This window comes from Rhamphochromis sp. 'chilingali' (assembly GCF_963969265.1).
Source record: "Rhamphochromis sp. 'chilingali' genome assembly, chromosome: 22".
Taxonomy (NCBI): domain Eukaryota; kingdom Metazoa; phylum Chordata; class Actinopteri; order Cichliformes; family Cichlidae; genus Rhamphochromis; species Rhamphochromis sp. 'chilingali'.
This window is the reverse complement of record NC_137950.1, coordinates 8,142,911-8,160,434: the sequence shown is the minus strand read 5'-3', so window position 1 is coordinate 8,160,434 and position 17,524 is coordinate 8,142,911. Positions and strand designations below refer to the sequence as shown.

The 17,524-nt window shown below is 40.6% G+C and overlaps 1 protein-coding gene across 10 annotated transcripts in view; it reads right to left on the bottom strand.

Annotated features, from left to right (window-relative positions):
* The window catches only part of cacna1g (calcium channel, voltage-dependent, T type, alpha 1G subunit), a 332,915-nt gene that overhangs the window by 44,017 nt on the left and 271,374 nt on the right, over positions 1–17,524 (bottom strand). The window lies entirely within an intron of this gene.

The following is a 17,524-nucleotide window of genomic DNA, read 5'->3' as shown; positions in this document are numbered from 1 at the left end:
ATTTATTTAATAAAGCATGGACGCATGTTTTTTTGCATGCACAACAATGCAAACAACGGTCCTCCACTGAGCACGAAGAGGTCAGAAGTCTTACTTAAAGATAGGGATCTAAAACTAAGAGGCTAAAGGGTCATGCCCGAAAATATGTCCCTAAATCGACGATATTTAAACAAGTTAAGGTGTTTGTCTTTTAATAGTTTCTTCCTGAAAACTTTTGTTTATGCCACATATGAGAAGTCAGACTCATGGGCACAGAACATTAAGAAATAAAGCCTGCCTCTGATAATAAACCTGCTTTGTTGTCTTTGGTGCTGTCAAGGTAAATAACGGAGAGTTGAAGACTTGTTGAGGTCTGAACTCTAAGGAGTGCCTTCAAGTGAACTCATTCTATATTTGTGCTCCAGTTCATCTTCGCTGAGAGCCAATTTTGTGCCCGCTGGTAATTATTGATATTGACAGCAGGAGCGATGAACCTGAATGTCAGTGGTGCAGGCAGAACCGCGGGGGCGGCCAGCGGTGGAAGTCTGACCGCAGACATGTGCGTGCCAGACAGTGAAAACGATGTGGCTTCTGGTGTGAGCGGTCTGGCTTTTCAAATTAATGTGCTAACACAAGCTGACGCGCTCCCGTCACCTGCTTTGCTTTTGCAGCAGGACGGCACCTGGAATTATCTCCGCACCAACATTTCCTCATCTTGTCTGCGACTTTTTACATATATATTTATATATATAAACGCCCAAACTCTTATGGATGTTTTGGCACTTGGCCTCTGAGTAGACAGTGATAAAGCAGATGTAAAATGTCTGGGACACATGCTTTTTGAAACGGGGTTTTGGGTATGGCCCTTGCGGGGACGCAACAGCTTGGTTCATTCACTGGGAGTTTGCATTTACGAGCTCGTCCATCATCTCTGAATGAGCAAACATTATTTTTACTCTGCTCTACTTACCGTCTGCAGGTGCACTGCCGGCTAAGCCAGACAGACACACACACACAGAGGAGCAATACTTTTGCTTTACCACCCCATCTCCTATATCTCATTCATTTAGATATTCTGCATAACATGTTGTTTTTTTGTCCTACTGCCCTATTTACATTCCTTTAGAGTAAAGAAAAAGTTTTCTACACCATAGCTAAAGTTAGCTAAAGCTTGGCTCACTTTCCTCTCCCTGAAAAAGTGATCTGAGTAAGTAAGTGAGCACTGCCCTTAACATTATGGATGTGGCAGCAAGGGCAAGGCCCAACAAGAGATATGTGGATAAGGGAGAAGAAAGTGAGAGACATAAACCGTTTGGCTAAAACTCAACTAGTCTCTGGAGGAGCATAGCGAATGAAGTGTGAGAAGAGAAGGTGAAAGTTTAGGGAGCCAAATTACACCGGCTGCCCCTGCTCCCCTGCTCTAACTCCCGCTGCTCTTTTTGCCTCCACTGGAGAAAAAGAAAGCTTCTCCTTAATGAGGAGCAGAGCTCACGCAACTCCTACTTTCAATCACACTGGCAATTATTTTTTCCTCCCCTAAGCCAGCTGGGCTACCAAAACATTCAGAGGAATGGAAAATGATTTTGCTTCGGCTCCCACTTTCACTTCCTCTGTCTCCACTTCCCCTTCTCCTTGCACGTCCTTCACTGATGTGGCAGGTGGAGCCTCCTCTCTGAGCTTTGAAAAGGAATGAGGATGAGCGCAAATGCACAGAGGGGCCGTGACCGACCGCCCGTGAAGGTCCCGGCATCTGCTCTTTGCGCTTCCATCCTCATTCGCGACACCGCTTTTGTGTGAAAGTGTAACAGGACCAGCCGGGGCAAAAGGGGCAGGGACTTAGAGCTTCTTATGCCTGCTGTTCTCCCTGTTAGGTTAAAAATGAACCCTGAAAATGCTGGGGGTTCATACAGAATAAAACTTTACAATTATTTCAACTTCATTACTTTTACAGTTAATGTCCACCAGATCTGGCTGCATTAAGCTGCATCTTTGTCTTAGCTGAGCAGAGCACCAGTTGCCATTCAAATGGCTCCATTCATCCGTCTTTATGAGCTTTTTACCCCAAAATGTTATAATTTCATAATAATTTTAGTAATTTTTTTTAGCCTGTCTCAGTTTCTTCTATCTTATCATCATGTTATTGTTATTAATCTCTGGCTCTGATCCACAGTCTGTCTTTTGTCCTGTTTCATTGAGTCTGGTTCTATTGGAGGTTTCTTCCTGTTAAAAGGGAGTTTTTCATTCCCACTGTCGCCAAGTGCTCATAGCAGGGTCATCTGATTGTTGGGGTGTACTCTGAATTATTGCAGAGTCTTTATCTTACAATATAAAGAACCTTGAAGTGACTGTTGTTTTAATTTGGTGCTGTATAAAGAAAGATTTTAAAAATGAAAAAGAAAAATCATGTAATCTGAGACTGACTCCATTCTTTGAGATGACAGGCCTGTCTTGAGGGACTCCATGTCATTGTGTCTCTACTAATGAATAAGCTTTATTGCAATTGGAGGACAAGAATCTATTTATTTTATTGGAAAATGATTTAATATTGTCGATTACAATTATCATTATTATTAGTACCCTAGCTAATGGAGCTTAAATAGAAATAAATGTTCATTTAGTTGTTAGTTATAAAAGTCATATGTTTGCCATTCATCCCCAAGTCATCCCCATGCTGCTGCTGTACTGATAAAAATAATTAACGATAATATTTGTGTTATTAACACAACTATAAACATTCAAAAAGAGTTAGCCACAAACCAAATGTTGCCTTCTTAGAGGAGACCAAACTATTACAATTATTACCATCTAAATTGCTCAATTTAATTCAATTCAATTTATTTTTATAGCACTAAATTGAAACAGTCACCTTGTTTATATTGGAAGTTAAAGACTCTACAATTATAAAAACCCCAACAATCACACAACCTCCTATGAGCAAGCACTTGGTGACAGTGGGAAGGAAAAACTCCCATTTCACAGGAAGAAACCTCCAGCAGACGCTCACAGAGGGGCAGCAATTTGCTGCGAATAGCTAGGGGTGAGAGCAGGTGAGAGGAGGGAGGCAGGACAAAAGATAAATGTCATCCTTATTCAAGTTAGAGTATACACTGCCTTAGTACTTAGTACAGCCCTCAATACAACCTCCATCTCAAACACGCTGTCTTAGTTAAGGATAGACATTGGAGGTTATGAGTTTTATCAGTGGCTACCGGGTTCTGAGGTCAATCAGTAGCTAAAGTACTACCCAAAAGCATTTGTTGGCACACTTAAAAGAGTAAAATACAGAAAATTAAAAGTATCTTAGAAAAGAGGCTGGATGATGCTCCACCCCTGAAACATTACCTGCATACACTACAAGAATGTAGCTCAGCTCGAATGCAGATCCACAATCCAGTGGACATTTGGCTTTAGGTTTACTTTAATGATTTTAAGTGCATCTAAAGGAGATCTAAAAACCCTGCTGAAATTTTGCCCAAGGGTCTGTCAAACAGGAGGGAAAAACTCTTAGAATTAACAGGACATAAACAATTCCCTGTCCAAAAACAACTCAAAGACCAAGTTTCCCTCTTTATTTACTCACCTTCCCTTACTCACCATCTCCTTTGTGGGAGGTGGCATTAAAAAGATTAGGATTTTGGCCTGGCAGTTGCTTTTGGACGTGGCCACACTCAAAAACATGAAGGCATACATTTTCGAGGTGGTCTTGTTTTGGGAAATACAGACAAAATAAGGGTCCTTGGTTGTCGGACTGATGGTAAAGAACCCTACAGCACAGCACTATGGGTATCCTGTGACCGTGTGGGTGAGGGCAGGTTGGGTTTGATTGGATATGTGACATATGGTTCTGGAACAAAAAGTGCCTAAAGTTTCTCAGAACCTGGTGATCATGTGAGGGTGTCCTGAGTAAGCTGTGAGGTGGAAGGGATGCCGTGTCGACTACTCTCATGAAAAGGAGGCCTGACAATGAATCTGAAAACAATACGAGGCACTGCTCTGGCTTTGATTCATTGGTGTAATGGCTGCTGGATCGCTTCTCAATGTATCTGAAGGCTCTGTCAGACATTTACAGCTGATTGGAATAGTGGGATAAGGAGTGAATTGATATGGATGGAAGTAAAGGATGAGATGTAGGGATTAAATTGGACTTAAAAGTTTGGAATGGGAATGGCTGTGAAGGGAAGAGCAGGACACGGGACGTAAAAGCAGCTACGATGCATTATAAAGGTCGGACGGAAATAAGTAACACAGTTATGGGGCAGGTGTTTGGGTGGATGCAGTGGCTGCTTTTATGCCCCTATCCTTCATGGTGAATGGTTCAGTAATAAACCTTGAGACTCAGCGTCTGCCGGAAAAAAATATGTCAACCGTCATTGTCAAGGACCGGATGTCCATTTTTGATATCCAGCAAACACTGAGTCTAAAAAAAAAGAAAAAAAAAAGATTGTCAATATGAATAGTTACAGTCAAAAAAAGATTTAAGTGGAATTCCTGAATGCTCTGCTGTCCTGCTTAGAACATCAAAAGAGACAGGAAGCGACACAGTGGTGAGAAAAAGACAAAAACAGCGGAATTCGCATCAGATTTGAGAGCAGCGCAGAGGAACAGCAGAGCAAACTGAAAAGTCCAGAGGAGAAGAGGTAAATAAGAAACATGACATCGTTCAAAATGACAGGGCATGGTAACACCCACTCGTGCCAGCACTCTTTAACACACCCACACTGACACACATTGTGCTGGTTCACATAGTAGACCGACACACCTTTCTGAGTCATACTTGAGCAGGATGGACCAATTGAAATGGGGGACTGAATGGTGAATGCAAGCAATTGGACAGAGTGAGTGGAAGGCGGAATAACAGGGAAAACGGTGAGAACAAGATACAGGACGGATGGGAAGCTTTATAACAGCATAATGACTGCGTTTAACCCTTCTTCCTTTACCTGCATGTGTTTATGGTGAGAGCGACAATATGCACAACAGCAAGATCTTGATTTTAATGTCTTCACCCTTTCTTGGGCGAAGGCTGGACTTGATATTTGATGCCAACTTTTTGAATTTGTCTACACTTTCAGCTAATATTTTGCGTTACAACCATTCATCATACAGCTGTAAATCACACAAAAAGGCATCTCTATAACAGATTTGCAATACTTGCTAAAGACTGATACATACTTTAAGACAAGCTCTAATCTACTTTTAAGAACAGAAAGAAAAAGGTCCCATATCAAACGTCCGAGTAAGCTTTTACAACAACGCACTAAACATTGACAGACTGTGATTCCACTTGTTTTATTTGGCAAAAAGCCAAAATTCTCGCATGTTCCTGAATCAACAAGAATGCTAAAACCCTTCAACACTCATAAATATGTGCGCAAAATCTGAAAAGGGAAAATAAGATTTAAGGTTCTCATTTAAGGTCCTCAGTTTGACTGAGGGATTATCAAGATTGTTACCATCAACGACTACAATCCATTTACTCTGTTTAAGTTTGCAAGAAACGTTTTTCTAATAGGTTTTGGTTCATGAAAACTTGACAAATTTAACATTAACGACCAATCAGTGACATTTCTATCAGGTTCACACAACCTTGCTAAGCTAATATACTAAACAAAGTTGGTGAAGATGGTATATGATACATATTATATTACACTGTATTTAAGCTTTGAGTTAATCATCCTGATTACATCACTAAAAATCAAGGACCACACTGGGCTCTTTTTGGTGCTAAAAAAAAAATTAAAATTATTAGTGCTGTCAGAGTTAATCTCGTTAAAATGGCATTAACGGCATAACCGCATTAACACGGCAAATCTCCGGTAGCGAGTTAACACGGATCAACCCGTGAGTGGGGCTGCACGGCGCTAATGCGTTAACGAGCTAACCGTGCTAACGAGCTAACTGCGCTAACGAGCTAACCGCGCTAACGCGTTGACACCGTGCAGCCCCACGCACGGGGTGATCTGCATTAACTCGCTAATGGAGACTTTCCGCGTCAATGCGGTTATGGCATTAACGTGGGGTTGCACAGCGCTAACGCGTAAATGAGCTAACTGCGCTAATGCGTCGACACCGTGCAGCTCCACACATGGGGTGATCTGCGTTAACTTGCTAAAGGAGATTTGCCGCGTTAATGCAGTTATGGCGTTAACGTCATTTTAACGAGATTATGTAATTAAGTATTTGGGGGGGGGGGGGGGGGGGGGGTTACAGCTGGCCTTATTGTATTGTAAGTACTTTGCAAGTTTCCTCCTTAGCATACACAATTTGGGGAGACGAATATTTAAATGAATCATAAATGAGTTTGCAGCAGGTAATTTACAGAAAAATTGTGTTAAAATAATAATGCAAGAAAAAAAAACAGCCAGAAGGATTTGTTATCAGATCAAGCATGTAATAACTGCAGATGGGTAACTCAAAGCTATGAGTGCTGTGCCAAGGCTAGCTTTACCCCGCAGCTCTTTACTGAGTCTTGACACTGAATATCTGTGCTGCTTTTGATAGACTGCACTGGTCTTTGCATTGTTAGCAGATCACCCGCAGAACTCAAGCAGTTATGCTAACTTGCCCCACTTAGTACAATAAATCAGAAAAGGTAGTGAATATTTTACCACCAAGTAGCCCATAACTACACAAAAGTGGAAAAATGTCACAAATATATTTCGTCAAATGATGTTGTTTGACCCGGACAAACATAACAATGAGCACGTGCAGCTCATGACACAGCTTTTGGCGTTCCAACTGAGAAACATAACAATGAGCACGTGCAGCTCATGACACAGCTTTTGGCGTTCCAACTGAGTGTTTCTTCTTGACTAAACCACACACACACAATGGTTAAGATACAGCTTTTAGTTATGGCCCTCTGCATAAATAACTCTGCCCAGGAGAAATAAGAAAGAAAAAAAAATCTGCCTCATGTCTCTTTCATCACTACATTTCGGTGCAGCAGGGCAGCGCTACAATATTAGGCTGTCTGCCCACTCTGCTCCATGCTGCTCTCTTTTTGACATTTCTGCAGATGAAATATTCATGGAGAAAGTTTCCAACATGAAACATTCATAGTGAGTGTTGTTGGCGCATCCCCCCCCCCCCCCCCCGGAGCTCCCACAAATTACTTGCAGCTTTTCAGTCAACCTATGTAATTACAACATGCTCTGTCAGAACAGTTGAAGCATTTATTAAAGTTAAAACGCTGCCTTCTGTGCAAATGAATGAACTTCATTAGTAGTTCGATGCTTTTTGATTTTTGAGTCTGCATTCTCGCTTTTTTCAGTACATATCAATCATCCCTCATTCACACCACCACAAGCAGAGATTAATGAATATATGCAATATTGCACCAAAACAAATTAGCTTCATTCACTGCATCCTGGATAAGGTAACTTCAAAACATATTATTACAGTTTAGGTTACTGTTCTAGGTAACACAGCGTCCAGTTGCTGCTAACCGCCAAAAGTTATGAAAGATTCATCGCATTTAACACTTCACTAAACACTGCTACTTACACCTTGTGGCATCAAACTTTTACACCCCTGGGATTTCTTGCCAAGATATATAACTGTCTCTCACTTCCTTCCCCCACATCCTGCTCCCCTCTGAGACTTTTTTTTGTTGCCTCTCTTCCTTCTCCCATTCACCCTCTCCCTAAAGTGCTGCAGTTATTAATTACATTTCTACAGCGATGGAATAGAAAGAAAGAAAGAGGGGCGATGTGAAACTTCTGTTCGATTCATCTCTGTTAGTGCTGACCCAGATACAGCTATGGATTGGCACCGGCTGGCTTTGTGTGGCTCCTTGTGTATATGTGTATGCGCGCCAAGCTAATAGATGAAGAAAGCTATTCATGGAATGTCAAGCTGCTTTGTGTATCCACGCTAATGTTTTTTGGATGTCACAGTGTATGTTTTTGGTGCCAGGGGAACCAACGTGAGAGGGGATGATCCCATTATCCTTGTGTTCTTGTTAACTGCTGGACGTGTGTCGACAGCAAAGATTAGCAGCGTGGCATAAGAATAAACTACCCAACTTAAGATGGTGAAGTTTTATAACTCGACATGAAGAATACAACAGTCATATTGTCCACATCAACCACCTGCGCAGTTATCTGCAGCGCTGTGGGCACACTTTTTGCAAATAGAGAAACCGTTATATATGTGGGGAAGCAATGAAGCCCTGTCAAGTTTTCCCTTGAGTTTAAAAACTTCCTCTGTGTGATGCTAAGCAAAATGTGTCTTTATAGTTGGTGTCAGAAGTTTAAAAAGCTGGAAAACTTTGTGAACCTCGATATACATTTACATGCATTTGGAGCTCAGTGAAAAAAAGCCTAAGAACTCATTAGAGCAGCGGTCCCCAACTTTTTTTGCGCCACGTACTGGTTTATGTCTGACAATAAAGACACCGGCCTTTAAGGTGTCACGGATAAATACAACAGAATACAACCAGTACCGGTACAAAAAAAAGAAGATTTATTTATAACACACAGGAAAAGACCCACGGAAACCGAGTTAACGATAGAAACGCTAAAAAAAATAACAATAACGATTGGTCCGGTACCAAATGACTCACGGACCGGTACCGCTCCATGGCCCGGGGTTTAGGGACCGCTGCAGTAGAGCATACTAATTGTTTTGTTTTTTTATCACTTATTAGTATGTGACTTGAATTTATAAAAAAAAATAAACATGAAATTCATTAATCTACATGGGGAAATATGAGCTTATTATAGGGATGTACGAGTGTTCACTATCCCGTCTTTAAGCGATGACGTGATGAACCCTGCTTACGGGCCCAAACTACCCTGCGTTTAATAAGGCTGTTGTGCTTTTAACATGTTTTAATACTTTGTATCTTGTTCTATTTAATCTCAAAAAGCCCCTAAAAACAGTCAGTGATCACTGTGGGCCTCTCTCGGTTTTTATTACCGCTGTTCATTTTAAAGCTCAGTTATTAAAACCCTACGATGTAACTATAGCCCAGCGCATGCAGCAGTATATTAATGATTAACCTTGTATTGTGGATGCATTATCTCAGTTGTTCTCCTGACTAAAGTTTGGTTTACAGCATCCTGCCATGTGAAGGCATTTGTCCTTAACCATCGGGAACGTTAACTTTTATCGAGTGGAAAAAAGTTAGCGTTCATCCGCCAGTTTCACTGTTTATATTATGTTTCTTGTCTTCATTTATGTTGGAAGTGATAGCAGAGCTGTACGTCTTAATTTGTTTCATAAATCCCTCAGTCAGAACATGGTGTGTTTCATTTAGATGGAAACTAGCGAGCTTACTTCCTGCTAACTTCTAACTCTGTTAAATTTAATAAATTCCATTTTCATGGATGCCTGGATGTTAAACTTAATTGTTACACCTGGTAGAGCAGAACGCTGATCATTTTATTAAAGATGATGGAATTTAGACAGTTTTTCAACTCAGTTATCCCGCAGTGATCTTTTGACTTTGGGACCTGCAGCGGAGTTTGGGCCCAGACATAGCTAATGACGTCAGATTTAAAGACTGGATAAGGACAAAACTACTGGGCCATCAACACATCACACCCACAGGAGCTGCTTAACCATGGAAAACCATGCAGTGAAGCTCCTGTTTTTATGCTGATGTTAACACAGTTGATTGAGGAACAACAAGGTTATTATGGTTAAGTAACACAAAACTAAAAATTACAACTAGATATGAACTTTTTTTTCGTTAACTAAAATAAAAACTAGATTTACTAAGGCAATCTGCTGCTAATGACATTGCATTTAGTTCACAGGATATATTAATAATAATATTAATCTGCCATGTTCCACAACACAAAGGTTAGTGGATAAACAGCATGAAAGTGTTGTTGTTGGGCTCAGAGTAGGAGGCTGATTTACAGAAAAGTATCAGCTGGCAATCAGCTCTTAAATATGCCAGTTTCCACAGCAACGTGAGACCACCAACAGAGATGGAAACGGCTCAAAACATATGTGGTCAGTGTTAAAATCATGCAATCCTATATCAAAAAGATAAAGTTACAAAAAGGGACAGCTGTTAAACCTAACAGATAAACAGCAGAGAGTCAATGTGAAGGTATACAGATAGCCATGTTTGTGTGCGACTGTTTGCAGTATTCTGGGTTTATATTACGCTGTCCTGCACTTGTATTTCTTGATCAGCTCACTGTTTGGGGTGAGATGTGATGACAAGTGTGTTATGATAGAGTGAATTCATGTGGGGGCTGACCCAGCCAGAGCTGCTTGGGATACAGCGCGATCTGTTCGCCGTGTTTGGGAAGCCGAGGGCCATCTGTTAACACGACAGAACCATGGTTCCCTCAGACTTGACTTATAGCCGGAGTATGGTGTGCGCACACACACACACGAACGCACAAACACATACACATTAAAAGTACGACTTTAAATTCTAGTCATAAACAGTTAGCATGTCATCACCTTACAAATTCACAACACATTCACCTTCAAATATTCAAATGTACTGCAGCTTTCAAAGCTTTTCTCTAAACCGTGCTCGTTACTTTCCTCTCTGCTCCCAATTACAACTTTTATTCTCTGTTTAGCCTTTTGGTCCATATTATGTGTATGTAAACACACTCAAATAATGATAGAAGCAGATACTACAACAGAACAAGAAAATTATTGTTTTATTAAAGATATCCGTGTTTTACAAACTTACTGTGGATTTTACAATGATGCCTCTATAAGGATACATCTCTTTTTTTCATTACTCTTATTTCAGCCATCATTACAGTTTGGTACATCACTTTTATATCACTTTAATTAATATTTTTTCAAGATGTCCAAGACTTTTAGCACCTCTGGTATCAGTTTAAACATCCTGTTTTAAAAGCCACCCGAAAGCCATGACAACAATACCCCATCATCCTTAAGACTGAGGGGTAAAAACTAGGGGTTCGTATCGATATTGAACCGTTCGATACAGTGCTTTCGGTTCGGTACGCATATGTATCGAACAATACAAAATTTTTAATTTATTTTATCAACTTTTCTTCTGACGATGCTGTCTGTGTTGAGAGCTCAGTGGATCTGCGTTCGACTACTCCACCTAGGCTGCACTGTCGAGCGCAGATCCACTGAGCGCAGCTCAAGCTAGCAAGACAGGAGCTAAGCTCATTGCAACATGGCAAATTGAACCTCCCCCACCCTCATTCAGATCTGGCCTTTGGAACTATTTTGGTTTTCATGTGACGTATGACCCTGAAGGTAAGCGCGTCATGGACAAAAGTAAAACAGTATGTCGGATGTGCCACACAATGCTCAATTACATGGGTGGGAACTAGTGTGTTAGCGCAGTTAGCTCGTTAACAGAGATTTGCCGTGTTGTGGCGTTAATGTCATTTTAACGAGATTAACCTGACAGCACTAATGGAAACACAACGAATGTGACTGCACATTTACGCCGACATCATCCTAGTGCAGAGACAAGTGGAAGCAAACAAAAACAACAAGCACGCATGCTACAAACTTTACCCGAGTCATTTAGACAGCCGTTAGCACATGATTCTCCTTATGGGGACCTGATATGTTTAATATGCTGCTGAGAATATAGCCCAGAAGAAGCGTATTATATAGCTTTTATTTTGGAAAGAGACATTTCTCTGTAATAAACTCTCTTTTCCAAAGATGAGTGATTTCTCGATCAGATAGATTTATTTTTTACTATTATTTTGTTGTTTCAGCAACATTACATTTAAAAACTGTACATTTTGAGTTAAAATATATATTTATAATTTTAATAAATGACAAATTAAAAAAGCATGAACATTTTTTTGTATCAAAAAATATCAAACCGTGACACCAAAGTATCGAACCGAACCAAACCGTGAATTTTGTGTATCGTTGCACCCCTAATAAAAACGTCATCAAACTTCATCTAAGAGGAAGCGAATGTCTTGGGCTTTGTTTCATAGTTTCTGTTCTAATTGTTTAGCTTTTACTTTGTAACTCTATGATTTGGTTTGACCGCTTCCTTACAACTTCTGTGCAGTATAAGAAGGTAGCGTTTTGGTTCCTCTGTATAAAATATACATGTATACAACTGTATTACAGCAGTATTTTTGGTAGCTCTATAATATGTACAGTGGTAATGTAGCTGGCTACTTCGAAGTACGGAATACAGATAACGAGCAGATCTGCAGAATTAACCAAGCAGTGCAGTGAAATTATGCTGATTTCCTTTGCAACCCTACAATTTTTTGAAAGTAGAATTCCTGTCAGTTTTAGACTTTCTACACTAATTTGACAACACGATGGGGTCTGGGAACTTGGGCCTTTCTTCTCAGGTCCACAAGCTTCAAATTGTTACTGTAAAAGACATTATAGAGTTTTTTATAGAGTAACTGTGACTACATTTAATACTATGGCTGCATAATCACAGCCAACAGCCTATAGACTCAGGCATCAACACTAAGAGCATCATTACCCTGATGCAAGCCGCTGTGTGTCAAAAGATCCAGAACGCTATCACTGTGGTAGCTCCTCGAGAGGGAGGAAGCAGCACGCAGCTATATTTACAATTTGCTGCATACACCATGCAGTGCACTGTAGCTTCACTTGATGTGTCTGCCACAGCCAGCTGACTGTGACTCAACACAACAAGTCAACTCCAACAACAGGGCAGAGTTTCAAATTTAGCCTTAGGTGTTTCTGCGCTCGCTCTCTGCATGTCACAATGCATCGCCACTTCTTCTTCAGCGTGCACCTGTCTGTGCTTACATCACTGCATTATTACAGCCTGATACAGTGTTTGTGTATCTCTGCCACCTCCTCCACCCACGTACATATCTTCTCCTCCTCCCTGCATCATCAGTGGAAATCTTAATGCACCTCAGTGTGGAGTGTGCAGGACACCTCAAATACACATACGCAGTTTTTCTGTGGGACTTTTGTGTTTGTGTCAGTACTGTAATTACCTTTTGGGTAAAACTACCTAAATGTTACAAGACACTGAGGCAAAAAAGGATCAACAGAGAGGCTGTGGGGGTCAGACATTCATCCACACTGAGAGGAGGGGGGGGGGGGGGGGGGGATTTGAGGATGAGATAGCTGCTCCTGCATATTTCACAACCTGTTTTGCAGCCATCTGCTCCCCGACACACTCATATGCACACAAGAATATGAAGCAACACAGCCGGGTCTACCTTCCAGGAACGTGCCGCAAATTAACAGACACCACTCCAGCTTACCTGCTGTAAGTAAACCGAGGCGATGATGGGACCATCGGGATATAGCTAAGCCTACTCACACAAACTCTCATTCACGAGCTTCCATCTTTCATAACAATACCTTTAGCAGATTTCCATGGAAACTACTTGTGACAATTCAGGCAGTGGTCACACCGCCCCAGGATGACCTTTTATGCCCAACAAGAGGCAGCTGCTGTGAACAAACCTGCTGTGGTCTCAGCTAATCACAACTCATACCGATGCGACCTTTGCACACAGTGTTTCCTAGTGAATCGGACATTCTTTTATTCTATTTGAGATCATGATTTAATAACGATGCACACGTGATGAAGTAGAAATAGACCAAAGGAACAGTTTAAACCCTTGAGCGAAACAAGCTGGAGCTGATTTCAGTTTAATAATATAGCAACATCTACACATTCTGATTCTGGATGTCCTAAATGAAGATTTCTAAACTAAGCAAAGATTCAGGGACCAAATAACAGGAATTTCTTGATTGAATCTCTGTGGCCTTTTAATAGAGGCTGGTAAGCCTTAATAGATAATTTTACCTGTACCTTTTTGGTACCAATCTATAGTGACAGCAGTGAGCTGAAGTTACAAGACACAACGCAAGAGAGAGAAATCCAACACATTATTAAAGTTTAACGAATAGTTCTGAGTAATCAAAACTGGTCTTTAGCTTCTTTCCTATTGGTTTTGATAGGTCAGTAACTTTTTTGGTCAGTACTGAATAGGTTTGCCAGAACTTGTTACTAAATGGTAAACGGTGTAAAACAAAAAAGGATCCGTATTATCATCTAGTGTTGTCGCAGCTTGCGGTACTAGAATTTCAAACTTGATGCTGAAATACTCAGTGCAGGTTTTGATACCAGCGGGGGAAACTGAGAAAATTAAAAGACTTTTTTATTAAACATCAAGATTAGAAAACTTCATGCCCTGTTTATTTGATGTGCTTACTACGGAGCCCTGCAAGGGACATCTCGCAAAAGTCCATCTTTTTTTTTTTTTCTTCTTTCTCCAACGTCCCTTGCAGGGCTTCACTAAATTCAGTAGGCTGATTTGAAAGTCAAAGTAATAGAAATGTTGCACAGAGCTATTTAAAACTATTTTTCTTACTGCCATTGTTTGTATTGACAATATATAGGCATACAGGGAATGATATATGACCTCTCCTCAAGGTCAAATTAGGTCAAACCTTCATTAAAATGTCTTTTATCTTTGAAATTCTGCTTAAAATCCAGCTGCCTTTGTTTGTATTGGCAAAATGTAGGAAAAGATCTGGTATATGGGGATTCTTAACATCACATTATAGTTTACAGCTAAGATCAGGTCACATTTGACCTCTGACCTCACTTTTACATTTCACATCTACCTTTCTTTCAAGTCGACCCCAAAATGTGTTCTATCTTTAAATAAAGTATGAAGAGAAAGAGAATGAGCTGCCTAGTTAGAAATATACTGTTGATATATTATATCAAGCTCAAGTTATTCATGTTGTCACAGTCCGGGGTCGTATGACCCAGCGCTTTGTGTTTTCTTGTATTTTGATATTCATTGTTTATAGTTAGTACTTTTAGATCCTGGGTTCCTTAGTTGTAGTTATTCATTGTTTAGCAGGTCTCCTTTGGGTCATCTTCCCATGTGTTACAGTTCCCCTTGTGGTTTATTGTGTCTTATCTGTCATGTTTCTGGTCTGCCTGGTTAATGCTGTCATGCCTGTGTCTTGTCATGTTTTCCTGTTTATTTTGAAAGTCCAGTTTCCATGTCTTTGTGTTTTAGTTTACATTTCCTGTGCATCATTATGTTCATCCTAGTCAGCTGTGTCTCCACTTCCCCTGATCACCTCATGTGTGTATTTAAGTCATGTGTCTCTTACTGTTCATTGTCGGGACGTCTGCCAATTTCCCTCATATCATCTAGTCCCAGTCACAGTCTGAGTCATACTCATAGTTTTACCTTTTGTTATCATAGTCAGTTATAGTTTCTCATAGTTATTCTTGGTGTTTCATAGTTTCATGTTTTCAGCTGAAATAAAGGCTCGCCTTCTGTTTGCAAACCAGCTCCTTCCTCCAGTGTCTGCTTTCGGGTCCGCTCTAACAAACACACCGGCACATCTCGCCGTGACACATGTCCAGTTATTTACAAATCAGTACCTATTATCCGTGACCTACTCCTACATAATGCTGGTGTCATCAAAGTAAGCATCTGTCACGCTACGCTTATCTGAGTTTAGCTGCACTAAACCAAGAAAACAAAAGATTGCTGAGATCTCAAAGTCAAAGTAGAGCTGCTTATAGATTCTTGGCTGGTTTTACTAACTTCATGACTCCACTTACCAGCTGATCACTTTCATTCAGAGTGAAATATCGAACAAAGTGTTTACAGTCTTGTTTGAATCAAAGATGATGAATGACTAGCGAGTGTGGTAGCGACTTTTCGTCCAGAGCCACCGACAGCTCAATTTTACTTACTTAAACTTCTATGTTAACGTTTGTTTACTATAGTGATGTCGAGAAGTTTCCTCCAGTACCACCTTGAGGTTTGTGTTTCAATCAAACAGTAAACTAAATAATATAAATGTCAAATACTGCGTTTATCGAATCTACGTATGTTAGCATGCTGACAATAAGAGTTAGCTTAAAGCACAGCTATGCTAAAGTATACTTCTATGCCCATTACAACATTTATGTTCTCAGTTTGCAACACTTTTTTCCAAAAATGTCACCACGCTTTCAAATGACAAAATGGCTTTGGTGCTGAGAAAAAATATTATTGTAACTAAAAGAAAAGAGCATCATAAGCATATACTGAGAGAATTACACCACGTCTGTCTGGAAAACACTAAAGGAAACTCTGGAATTCTTATGTGGAAACATCTTTTTCCCTTCTCTCCCTCTCGCCACCTGAGTTTCCCTGCTAATTAAATTTTACACCAAAGTCTTCCTTTCTTGTGGTGTTGGTGGTGCAGCAGCAGCGGTGCGGTGCTGTGAACAGTGGATGGATCACGAGCGGTGTGGAAGAGCTGTGAAAGACAAAGGCACGACAGAGAAAACAGGTAACAGCATGTCCAGCGGACTGAGAGCTGATGGGAGAGAGGCAGGGGGGCGGGGACGCAAGATGGGGCCCTACCTCCCGTGATCATTGAACTTATTAACCCTAGCCACCGTTAATGGGTGGTCGTGGTCGGTGGCGGTGTGGGGTTTTAAAAAGGGACACACAGAACATGCTGGAAACTCTGTACCTTTCAGTGTGCCGTCAGAGAGGGCCCAACTCACCCCCGGAACCAATAAATCTAGAGGAATGAGAGCATGTTAGTCAGGCAGAGGCCGAAGAAAGCGAGAAAGGAAAGATGGCTGAAAGTTAGAGACAGAAGAGAGTCAAAGAGATAGAAAGAGGGAAAGAGGGATGGAGTAAGGCTTAGAAGGTAGCGATGAAAGGTTAAGCTGGTTTGTGTGCCTATGGTTATTTTCGTCTTTCCAGAGATTCTGAGTCCAGTTCTTTGGATGAAAAACGTTCACATGTCACAAACCAAAGGTTTCAAAAACACCCGCTTTACAAATTGTCGAGTTACAACTGCAACTGTTATGAGCAACTTTTCATTTTCGTATTGCTGTTTTACTAAGGAATCAACTGGCCTTTAGCCACCCTAAAGACCAAAACAAAAAAGCATCCTGGCAAAAAATACTGAGCCAGAAATTAAGAAGAGAACCGTTTCAATGAAAAAAAATCAGAGAAGGAGAAAAAAAAAGCAGGGAAAGAAACTCAGAGATGTAGAAGAAGACGAGTTAAAAGGGCCTCTTGACATATACTGTGTGTACACGTAGACTGTGTGTGACAGGGTCGGGGGTGAGTTTCTTGATTGGATGAGATAGCCTTGGCGGACACCTCCTGTAAAAGCAAGATCAATTTCCATCTGTATTTCTCAAGAGCTCGACGGAAACATTCCGGTTATCAAATAAAATTATATATATATAAAAGAAATGAAAAGGTTTGGGTTTTTTGCCTTTTGGCTTAAAAAAAAAAGTGTCCACTGCTCCTTGTACAAAATATAGACATATATATAAAAAAGTGCCTTTGGAATAGATTCGGCAAAATACTGTACAGGCATGAGTATAGGCCTCAAATTCCCAAGAAGGGTAATGCTAGCAGAAGCTAGCACTGTTTTGTGGGGTGTAGGAGGCAGTGGAAAGTATTAAAATAGGTAAAAAAAAAAAAAAAAAAAAAAAAAAAGCAGTTTGTCATCAACTCCTATACAGCCGGAGGTGAGGGTGGGACAGGCGTGAAATTAGCTCTAACTCCTTCGCAAATCTCACAAGCTACAGCTGAAACTCTTCCTCCTTTTC